We start from the raw sequence: 12,311 nt of genomic DNA on the forward strand, positions 1-12,311 counted from the left end.
CCCAGCACAGTACTGCATTCAACCCACGACTACTTAAATTCACATTTTATCCCTAACATGGCCCTTAGTTCCCCTGGACACAAAGGAGGCTGTTATTTTACTAGGCACAGAAACAAAGCAGAAAAACAAAATCAATCTTGACCGAGTTTGTTCTGCACGAAAGTGAACTTAGCTGCACTCGAATCTAGGAAGAAGCTCAAAAGAGAGTTCATAGGTAACAGAATTCATATTGAAAGTAGATGACGATGGAAAGAAAGAAAACCATTGTCTTGGGGTCACTGACCAGTCCTGGAAGTTTATCAATTTCTTGGAAGTTCCTGTACTACTAGAAAGAGCAGTGAAGTCATAGGGTAAGAGTGGAAGATGTCTTCAGAGGTAATGCCGTCCATCCTCCTCTGCAGCCCAAGACAGGCTCAACTCTAAATATATTCCTGACAAAATTTGTCTAACTTGCTCTGAGAAACCTCTAGTGATGGAGAGTCTATAAGCCTGCTTATATGCCAGTGTTTAATTACTCGACTTACTTAAAACGTAGAGAGGTAGTTAGCTGTGTTAGTCTGAATTCAGGCAGAAGGCAGGGTAGAGTGGCACCTTTGAGACCATTAGTTAATCTATAGGATGCCACCCTGCCCAGCCTTCTGCCTTAATTAAAGTGTTTTGTCATGTCCAATCTAAATCTCCCTTGTTACAACACAAGCCATCTTGACATTGCTTATACAGGGCTAGTCTGCAAAAGCCTTTGCTGGATAGTTGTAGAGATGCCTCTCTAAGTAGGATGGCTCCAGAGTTGAAGACACAGGAGGTGTTTTTATGGCTGTGATATTATGGGAGATGGGTTAACTATCAAAAGCTGTCCTTGCAAAACACCTCTTTTGCCAGGGTAAGATGCATTTACAGGGGGAATTTTGATTTAAAAAAACCCAAAACACTGAAGCAAAAGCTAAATAATTCTGTTTTGACTGTGAATGAATAGGGCGCCTTTAAATGTCCATGTGGGTGAATCCCAGAGGTACTTTGTTATGCAAGAAAACTCAGCTATAAAAATAAAACTTCATTTCAGAAGACTTCTTTATTGGAGGTGAAATTTAATAACTCTTGCTTTCCGCTTGGACAAAATGGTATTATGCTGTCTCTGATGGCAACGTGGTAACTGATATAAACTTAGTTTGCGGGTGTCAGCTGCTTGTTTCTGCATGTCTGGAAGACTTCCAGTTGATTTCATTGTGCTTCATACCAGGCCCCTTTATCATTAAGTACACTCTTTATTTTGGTCCACTATTTGGCTCCACACAGAGATTGAGTCAATACTACTACTTTGTCTGGAAAACTCAGAAGAGAGAGAGTTGTGGGTGGCTTGAAGGAAATCTGTACTGCTGTTGCCCATGCTATGCCAATTCTCTAGCTACTTTCTCAAGTTATCAGCTCAGCTGCATATTACTGAAAGTGAAGACTCTTGTTGCGTTTTATAAGGAAAAATATTCCTAGGCCTGGTTTATTGCCTGGCTGTTAAAGGCAACAAACTTCCTGGAAATCTGTCTGCAGTAGGGAGCGGCTGAGAAAGGATTCCTGCTATCCTTACTTTGCAAAGAGCCAGAATCAGTCAACAAAGCCTCAAAACTTGGCAGGGCCAATCTGACTCGGAGATGTACTGACGAGATGCCTGTGCTTAGCTGTCTCCATCACTTCTTTGGAGCCCACCATTCAACTTAAACCTTCTCTTCTCACTCCCAACCCTTAGAAAAGGCTGGCCCAGGTGAATGACAGTGGCAGACCATCTCCTAGCTGCCCAGGGTCTCCACCTTGAACTGCATGGGGACAGCCTGGTGAATGTCTCTTGAGACAGGAGGACCACAACCTGGAACTCCCAAAGTTATGGAGCAATCAAGTCTTGAAATTGGCCCATGGCATACCCTGGGCCAGGACATGTTGTAGGTTCAAGAAAACACAAGATAGGGTACTCACCAGGTTCTTTTGTCCTGGGATTTATGAAGACATTAAAGAACACTGCACATTGTACCCCGTGCACCAGTTGGTGGCTCAAGGTTTTGGGCTTCTGCCATTGGTGAGTACTTTCTGACTGAGGCCCTTAGAAGTGAGCACAAGCGTGTGCCATTTTATCCTTGTGCTCATGGACGACAGAGTCTGGGCTTTTTTGAAAGCCTACCCAATCAGGACCTGCATCTACCCCCCCGCCCCCCCGAATGGATAATCAGTGTTGGAGAGATTCAGCTGGGCTCAAAATGGGATGTTGAAGAAATTTGTGGAAGGTGAACCCTGGAAATGGGATGTGCTCCTACCATAACTGCAGTTTGCAACCTGAGAGGTTCACCAGTTCTCCATGGGGTTCTCTCTCTTTGAACTTCTCTATGGGAGGCAACCCCGAGGTGTATTAGATCGCTTTCATGAGATTTGGCAGGACATGAAATCACAGAAATCACAGAATATCATCCATTATGTTCTCAGCATATGGGAGTGACTGGACCTAGCTGGAACATTGCTACAGGAGATTCTGGGGTGTGCAGCAGAACAAGGAAAAACATTAAAATAAGAGGATGACTGTGTTTTCAACCCAGCAATCAGGTCTTGTTGCTCCCTTTATGGGAGCACTAGTTGCCGGCTAAATGGCAGAGACCCTGTAACAGGGAAGACTAGCCCTGTTACTATTAAGAGGCAGGAACATAAGGAAAAAGAAAGAGGCCCCTTTAAAACCTGGACTTTTATGGCCTGGAAGGGCAGGGTATAGGACTTTATAAAGTCTGCTCCTGGGCAAAGCAGGTCAGTCCAGCCTGGTCCACAGAGAAGAGAGAAGCCCCTTTGCTGTAGGGGTGTGGGCCTATAGGCCCATAAACCATGCAGTGGGGACTGTAGGGGTTGGCTAGCAGGGAAGGCTAGTAGCTAAGAGGGCTAGCTGCAGGGGAAGGGAGTGGAAGGGAGCCAAGTTGGGGTCCCCTAGGCCCTGGAGCAGAGAAGAATAGACCTGAGTGCTGTAAAGACGGCTTGAACCTGGCCCCAGGACAGTGTGCTGAAGGGGCTAATGAACCCAAGGATGTCTGCTATGGGCAAGCTGACAATCCCAAGAACTCAGACTATAGGAGAGGGGAACGGCAGAACACATGTTGTAGGTTGAGAGGAGAGGCAATAATGAGATAAGTATTCATGCCTGTGGAGATATCATTTGCTCACATTGGTTTGCTCTCTGGTTCGCTCTCTATAGCCCAAAGGAGTAAGGTGAGTGAGAAGGCCCAGGAGGCAACCCCCAGGAGAGGACAAGTAGCTTGAGAAAGTCAGCGAACAGCTGTTGGTGGTCTAGTGCCATAAAGGACAAGTCATGGAGACACAGCTCCGCAGCTGGAGCAAGCAGGGCACCAGGAATGGCCCTAGGGGAGCCCGAGTGGCAACTGCCCAAGCCAGAGCTGCGGCAGTAGCAGATGCCACTGCAGTAAGCAGAGCGGGGCAGGTAAGCCTCCTTTTCCCCCTTCCTGTTCTCCACTTGTCAGCATTGTTCTCCCTTCCCCACACCTCTGCCTTGGTGCTTTAAGAGCTCCCTACATCTCTGACAATGCCCTCTTGGACTGATCCTGCAAAGAAATACTGAATTTAAAAAAAGCACCTCGAACAAGTTGTTTTCAAGGACTCATCTTCATGCCATACAGGAGGACCAGCTACCCCAAGCTATTGCAAGGAAAAAAAAAAAAGACTTTAAAAAGTACTGGAAGACAAGATTTGAAACAGAAAGAGAAATGTTTTTGACCTCTGCTTCCTTTTCACTGAAACAAGATTCAGAAATATTTAGCCAGTGAAGAGTCATGACTGCCTTAACAAGTTTTATGCTCAGCATTCGTAATACTCCCTGGGTTCAATAACCACAGGCACATATGAAAAAGAAGAACAACACATTTTAATTTGTGGAGCAGCATGCAATGTCTGCAGACCCTTGGTCTGTCTCTCACTAACTGACTCCTAACTAGCTGCTCCCTGAGGGACCATCTCCTGATTCCCAACTCTGTCCATCTTTTGTTAGGGAGCATCTATAAATCTTAACTCATATTACTACAGTATTCACCGCTACACACTACCCACACAACATAATTTTAGGAGACTGCAATGCAAGGACTCTGAGAATATTTATACCTAGGGGACCTTGAGGCAATAGACTACATTAAATTCTAACTACAAAGATTTATTATGTTTGAATGAGCATTGCCCGAGTTAATGCAGTTTACAGTGATAACAGGAACATCTCAGTGATAGTACAGGTATTTGCATTTGGTATTTTAGGGCTGTACAAGGTTCAGTCCAGGTGGCAGAATAGGAAACTTAACCCTTTAAAGCAACTGAGGGTCTATTTGCATACACTAGCTGCTGTCCTGACTCTAGAAGAGCAGGTTTTAGGCTAGTAATACTTGAAAAACATTGAGACGCACAAGTAATTTAAACATTTTGCTACAAATGAATGGTTGAATAAACAGTGGTGTTCTGCTTAGCTGTACTGACACTCATTTGTGTTTGCTTTACATTAAACTTTCTGTTGAATAATTGTACAGGCAAGGATATTTCAGGAATCAATGGGTTTTAAGCAAATATTAAAAAGAATGTGCATCAAGCAAAATCCTAAACTTGCAAACACGAAAAGCCCAAATTGAAAAGTGATTTTAAACCACTGTGACATGTGAGCCTTGTGTCCAGTCAAAAATCAACCTATCAGGCTCAAAATGTACAAATCTAAAACAAGGTTTCCTGCACTTTGTTGATTCAGCTCCCTTGGATCTGAAATATTAATTTCTTAAGTGTTCTTAATCAACAGACTCAGTCAAAACTTTTCGGAACCAGTGGGAACCACAGCATCAGACTGGACATCTCACGGGAACAATCTTCCTGCTTCCATTCAAGTCAGAAATTCCAAAAATGCAACCCCCAGTTGATGTTAAGGCCCTTCCTTTTGCCCGGGACCATTTATTCTGGTGAAAATTTAAGTGATAGAAAAGGTCAAAATTTAACAAGAGGTGAATCAGGACTTAAGTCCATGAAGGACTTGCATGGATGGACCACCTTCAAGACCAGTAGGATACATTACATTCCACCTATTCTGTGTTTCACTCAATTATTTTCCAGAAGACTCCAGCAGGGTCGAGTCACGGGCTGAGAAGCTGGCATCCACCTCTATGTACTAGAGTTAATACAGTTTAAACCAATGCAATCATTACAAACAAATTGACAAGGGCTCCAATATGAGCTTTCTGCGCTAGTTAATGGACCTTAGACACATTCCCCTTCCTCCCTCATTAATTATTGATTTGGTTATGATAATATTTGATGCTAATGCTGTGCGTAATTCTAGCACCTTCTCTGCTGATCATCTCTAGGCACTTTTCTAGTATTGATTACTGCAGTCTCCCAATGCCACTTTTTAAATTGATACACCAAAGTAACAAGGCACAGTTTAAGCACCTTACTGCCGCACGCTTGCTGGAAAGGGATGCATCAAGCTCACGGTCTCCGTTCCCATCACTGAGACCTAATATTAAGCACATGAGTACTTTGGATCCCAAACTTTAGGTCCATGATAAATTAGTGATTCTTAACTAGGGTGCTGGGGTGCAATGAGATCTTTTTAAGGGTGCTGTATGGCAGTGTGCCATGAGATCTTTTTAAGGGTGCTGTATGGCGGCGTGCAATATTAGTATTGTTAGGTGTGCAAACATCTACACACAATTTACAGGACAAACCCTGAGAGTTCAAATAAGAATCCATGCTGGCAAAACCATTTGGACCTGATGTGGTTTTTGAGTTCTGTACAAATACAAAAATAGCCATCATACACTATTGCTTTTTTCCATTAGTTAATTTTTGAAATCGGGTGTCACTGAATTCAGAACAATTATGGGAAGGTGCTTTGAGCCTGAAAAGGCTGAGCAACACTGTGCTACACAATGTGTAGGACTGGGGCCATGGCGATAATGGTTGTGGTCCCTGTAATTTGAACTCTGCTCAGCGCTTGCAAACAAGGTGTTGTACGTTTAAAATAGAGCTGGGATCTTGTGCATCACTAAACAGGTGAGCGTTAGAAGAATCTGAAGGCATCCTCCAGACGGTATCCTTTGAGTTCCTCCCCTTTGATCTGAAGGGACTAAAGCAAAGGGAGTAATAAGAAAGATCATTTCATGTAATGTATCACTGTGCTTCTTTACAACTGCTCTGCAATTCTATCATGTACAAAGCAATTTAACAAAATGCCATTGTGAGCATCAGAAGTTTGTTAAAAAGGAAAAAAAAACCCCTCCTCCCTGTCATGCCTGCTGCTGTGAATTGTTAAATATGCAATAAAGGGCTTTGAGTAAGATTGAAAAAGCAGAGAAAAACTACTCTCCCAGCAGGCAAAATATTGCTGACATTTTTAATAATAATGAAACACAAGACCTCAGTAGGGCAACACTGAAATCCATTTTGCATGTCAAAGAATAGGTTTCATTTAATTTGTTTAGGATATTTTGCTAAGTTTCCCATTTCTTGTGGAGTAAGTTCAAGGTTATGAAGAGTATTATTAAGACTAAATTATTGCAAAGAGTTTGAAAGGACAAAGAATGAAGCGGGGAACTACCTTCCAACTTGCTTTTTGATTGATAGAAACCTTTAAACAGATATTTTTCCTTCTCTATTGGCTGTTTAAGCTCCAAATGAAATGAAGCTAAGAAAAAATATTGCTCAGTTACTCTTTAAAAAAAAAAGAAAAAGAAACACAATCTAATCCATATATATATTTCAAAGTTGTTGATTTTGCCTGAATGACTCCACCAATGTTGAAGTGTCTCTTAAATTTTGGCAATTTGGGGTAGAAATTTACAATATCCCTTGGTTTATTATTTTTTTTAGAAGTTCTGTCTTTATTTAGACAATATAATTTTAGTCAAATCTGTCTGAGCGGAGCTTGCTTCAATTTCTTGATATGCAAAAGTGATGGGTGAACTTCAAATACTTCTGAAAGACACTGATAAACCCCAGAAATGGAGGCAATTTAAAAGCCTCTCATTCAAACCAAAAGAGTTATAGTCAGAGGCTTGGAGGGATAAGAGCAGATGGGTACAGGTAAGGTGGAGAAAATCTTGCTCATTTTACTCATGCAAATAGGCCTGTAAGAAGTGGCTAGTATTTGCTTCGAATTTGGCTGATTTGGGGGACAGCGATTTGATTCGATGATTCGAATCACTGTCCCGAATCGATTTGTTTTGGGGGGCTTAGAGGGGCTGGGGGAGCGGGCAGGAGATGGGGCCTCACGGAGGTCCCTCCCCCATGTACCAGCACAGAGCCCGTGGCCAGCTCCCTGCAGTGGCGAGCAGGGACTGCCTGAATCATCGAATCTTTCCAAATCAATTCAGAGGCTTCGAACCAGTTTGGACCTTTTTATCGATCTCCTGATTTGATTCAGATTCAGAGATTTGGCCACCGAATCGGGCCGAATATCCTCCGAATTGAATCAGCTCCCGAAGCTTCGCACGGCCCCACTTGCGAAGTCAATAATCCTGATTCTAAAACTACTCACGGACATCAATAGTATTACACGTGCATAAAACCAGTGACTCCGAGATCAGAAGTATGGTTTTTGGGTCTGGTCACTCGGTGAGCAGGGAGCCGACCCGGAGGATGAACAGAATTGGGGAAAATGTACACAAAAAGGAAAGCTTTCATTTCATCGTTCTAAACAAATCATGAATGACTGCTAGTGATACAGTAGTTGACCACTAGAGGTCTGTGTATGCTGTGTCTAGTTCCCAAATGGAGCTGGACAGAATTTTTCAGCCAAAACCTTTTTTAATTTTTTTTTGGTGAGATACCAAAACACCAAAATTCATGTCCTGAAGAGTTTATCTTAAAGGAAAGAAGACGACTTCTGAATGTCTCGTCTTGACCTTTTCCAAAACCAAACATTTCAATGTTTAACCTCTGAATTTACTTTTGGTTTCAAACATACATTAAAAATTTTGTTTTAAAAGTGGAAAGACAAAAATTACGAGTCCAAAATCACAAGGAACTGCCTTCTTTTGGATCAAGGGAAAGGATTCATGCTGGAATTGTCAAAAATAAGTTTTGTTTCCACCCCAAAATTACTTTTGACTTTTTCAGTGATGGGAAAAGAAATCTGCTGTTCACCCAACTCTGCTCCTGAGAGCATGCAGCCCTTTGTACATAAGAAGACGTGTGCGGACTCAAAGCTTCATGGAAACCCCTTTGTATCAATGACACTCTCACGAATATTCATACATCCCAGTGCAAGGATTTATGGGAGCCTAGGGAGAGTCGCCCCAGTGCAAGGACAAATCCTGTGCTGCACAGTAGAAGATACAGTGTCCGTTTTGCTGCTTTTCTACTTAGCTGCCCACTCTGTAGGGAAAAGGGCTATAACCAGGATACCCCTTTGCACAGCTGCAGTCCTGGAGTTTTAAGGCTGCTGCAGCACTAATAACATTTAGAAATGAGTAAAGAGCCCAACCCCCAGCTTTTTTGAAAGAGAGCAGTTGGAAAGCTTTTAATCTGGGTAGAAATTAATCCTTACTTTCACATTTTACCGGCATCTGCCTGTTCATTTAAATTTCATCCACACACCTAGATGCAGAAATGCAATATGTAATTTTTTTCCCTTTTCATTTACAATTTTCTTAATTTAAAAGTCTTATTGGGTTTTTAGAAAAAAACAGAAACAACCAATTTCAGAAGAACGACGAGCGCGGAATACCAACTGATCCGCAAAGTGCATTATAGCTCATATAAATAGTTTTCAAAGAGAGCCAGAAGGCTACATCCTGATCTTGTTTACATCAGCATTAATTAGGAGTAAACTGGCTGACTTCAGTGAAGATAGTACAGGTAGAAATAGAAGTAAATGAGACCAGAATCTAATCTACTAAGCAAATGGAGAATTGTTGAAATCTCTTTTATGAGCATAGGAAGCATTTTGCAAAACTTGTTCATAACGTAGAAATCATTTTTAACCAAAGGTCAGCAAAGATATTGTATTGAACACTTGAAAGAGAGAAAACATGCTGTAAAGCTCAAGTAGTAATAAAACTGTCTTAATGTCTACATTTCATACCTATTCACTCTATTAAAATTGGCTTGATTAAGTGATATTAGGCACAAAATGTACATTTTGGTTTAAAAGGGTTTTTGAAAGGGCTGGGTGGTTAATGAGATTCACTGAACTTCTTGTTGAGCAAAAGCAAAGCAACTCAAGTTAACTCACAATGCATTTTAAGCATAGACAAGCTGTAAAACATGGAGCTAATAGTGTAAATAGGAGAAGAGAAGTCGCTCCTACTGAAGCTTGGTGGCAGTTTTGTCCTGCTAAGAAATATGACTTGAAAGAAGGGAGGTAAGATTATTTGCAGAAAATGCTTAGCAGATGGTTTGGGATAGCAAACCTATTAGAATATATCTAGTGTATTTAAAAAAAAATCACAATCTGTTTCCAGATGATTTTTGAATACAAGACTAATTTTTTAGTTTATAGATTACTTATCCATATCTATATACCTGCTCCCATTGGTTTCAATGACACCACTTTTTTTCTCCCTGATGCTCTTTGCTAAATGGATACCCTCAACAGGCAGGAACCAGGCCATAGCTGCACCAAGCTCATTGTGCGACATGTGCTTCCCATCTTTTCCTTTATGCACAAGATAAAAAAAATCTAATAAAAGGATCTAAATTCTACAAAAAAACCCCCAAACAAACCCATACATGTAATTGCCATTTAAAGGCGAGTAATGTTATTGGGATGTGATCAAAATAAATCTTCATTATGTGGTAAATGAAAATCAATTCCAATAGAGGAAAATGTGCAGATAACAAGGCACTGGCTCATTTTGTCTGTCAATTGGAAGTGACAGTGAAAACTTATTCCCCAAAGTCCTTGAGTCTAACTGAGCTGAGTGGGGCTGTCATGTAACTCTTGACGTTCCCCAAATTTGTTGAGCAGGTTTAACGGCACTGTTGCTAAACAGATACTTTGTGCAGCAGAAGATGGTGCAACCTATCTCCTAGCAGATTTCTCTCTGTGGATCCAAACTCAGATTTTGAGGCCAGTAGAGACCACTCAACAGGATGAAATGACTCTTTAAACACCTGGCTGTAACATGTGGAAGAAACACTGTGTGCTCCATTTGGGAGACATGTGCTCTAGGTCTCCTGATACCAATCATAAATCACCATTACAGTTTCTAAATATTACACAGGTTACTTTTTTAAACACAAAAATCTATCGCATCCTCCAAACAAGGTCACTCCGTTTTGGATCACATTATGTGCATAAAAGTTAATTTGTCACTGAAAAAGGAAGTTTGTGGTTGTCAAGGGACTGGTGATTATGATCTGCTTACATTAAAATGGGAAAAAGAAGACAGCCCCAGCCGGTTACACCACCTTAGGTGATTCAAAGGACTCATTTCCTCTAAGCTCACAACCGATTGGCCAGAAAGCTATCTAAAAAAGGGGAGAGATGAAGAACCATACCCCCTTACACACAAAATTTGGGTTAAAAAGCTGTACAAGTTCACTGGAGAAGGAAAAGCAGCAATTTGAAACAACCCCCACCCCATACAACAAATGGAAAAAGGGAACTATAGATAGCAATGAATATATATTAGATTTATGAAATACAGAAACTTGGTGGGGGGGAATCCATGGCTATATGCACTGTTAGGTAAGACATAATTTAACTTAAACAAGCTAGGGTGTGAACTTACATTATTTCACTTACTTGGTGGCAATTGCCTGTGCACGTGTCCTACTGTGCTAAATGAAGGTAGTTAACTCCCACAAACATAGAATAAAAGAAATCCTAGTAATGATCCTTACATAGCTGGAGATAGCAAAATGGTTAGTGCTGTAGAAAAAGCATATATTTTTATACATATTTTAGTTCTGTATTCAGAAAGGAGAATGATGTACTCATCGTAAGAGGCTGGTGCAGCACTTTTCACTCTTAGTAACATAAGAAGTTTGTTGGACATTAGGGCTGTGTGAAGCTTTGGTCCCTGATTTTATTTGGCGAAGATTCAGCCCAATTCAGTGCCCAGATCTGAACTGAATCAGAGGACCCTTGAATGCTTCCGAATCGAATCGGAGCCCTCCAAATCGATTCAGAGAGATTCAGAAAGATTCGGAGATTTGGACATAGACATAGCTTTACGTGTTTTTTTCTGTGTACCTCCAGGTACCAGGCAGCTTGTGAATGCTGCGATGGCGGGGCTCATGGAGTATCCCACAGGAGTGCGGGGGGCTCCCCAGTGCACTTGGCAGCAGACTTGGTAGTGGACCAGAAGCATTTCCAGTCCACTTCTGGGTCCACCAGGGAACATGCAGGGGCCCCTTCGGCTTGGTAACTGGTGCCTCCTGGGTCTGGGGGATCCCCCCATGGCTGATCACTGAGCGGGAGGGCATGAGGTGCCCCAGCAGTGCGCTCCCCAGCAGACCCGGAAGTGGACTGGAAGTACTTCTGGTCCACCGCCAAGCATGTGGAGGGTCCCCCCCCCCATGCTCCCCCTGTGCTCCTGTGGGATGCTGCATGTGCCCCAGCGTCGCAGCGATCATGAGCCACACCAGTACCTCATGGTATGTAGAAAAAACTTTTAAAGCTGTGTCTATGGTCAAATCGCTGATTCTCCAAATCAGCATCAGATCTTCAGATTCAGATGCGGCTGAATCAAATCAGGGACAGTGATCTGAATCAACAAATCGAATCACTGTCCCCAGTTTGGGCCAAAACCAAATCCAAGTCGAATAGGGCCTGCTTTGCACACCCCTATTAGACATCATCGACTAGAGACATTTTTCAACCAAGAGGCACGGAAAACAGTTGTACTTGGGAACTCTACAAGAGGCGGCTGAGGGAATAGTTGCCTACCTGATTTTAGGTCAAAAAAGTGTGGACTACCAGGGACCCTGCGGAAGACTGGAAGAGTGTTAATGTTGGCCTGATACTTTCGAAGAACAAGCAGGATTCTTTGGTTAATATAGGATGGATAGCATCACAGCTCAGAAAAAATAATGGAAAAACCAATATAACATTTGACTGATAAAGACTTAAAGGATAGAAATATAATTAATGTCAGCCAATAAGGTTTTATGGACAATAGGTCTTGTCAAATAATGTTGATTTCATTCTCTAATGAGACTAAAGAAATTACAAGAGTCTTGTAATAAGAAATTCTCTCTAATGAGAAATTACAAGGAACTCTTTCCTTCCTGAAGCCAAACCTACACATGCTTTGGAAATGCTGCAAGACCTTCCCATTTGGCCAGGCATTAAGCAAACAAAG

The sequence above is a fragment of the Crocodylus siamensis genome, chromosome 7 (genome assembly GCF_052110815.1).
Source record: "Crocodylus siamensis isolate JL-2025a chromosome 7, ASM5211081v1, whole genome shotgun sequence".
Classification (NCBI taxonomy): domain Eukaryota; kingdom Metazoa; phylum Chordata; order Crocodylia; family Crocodylidae; genus Crocodylus; species Crocodylus siamensis.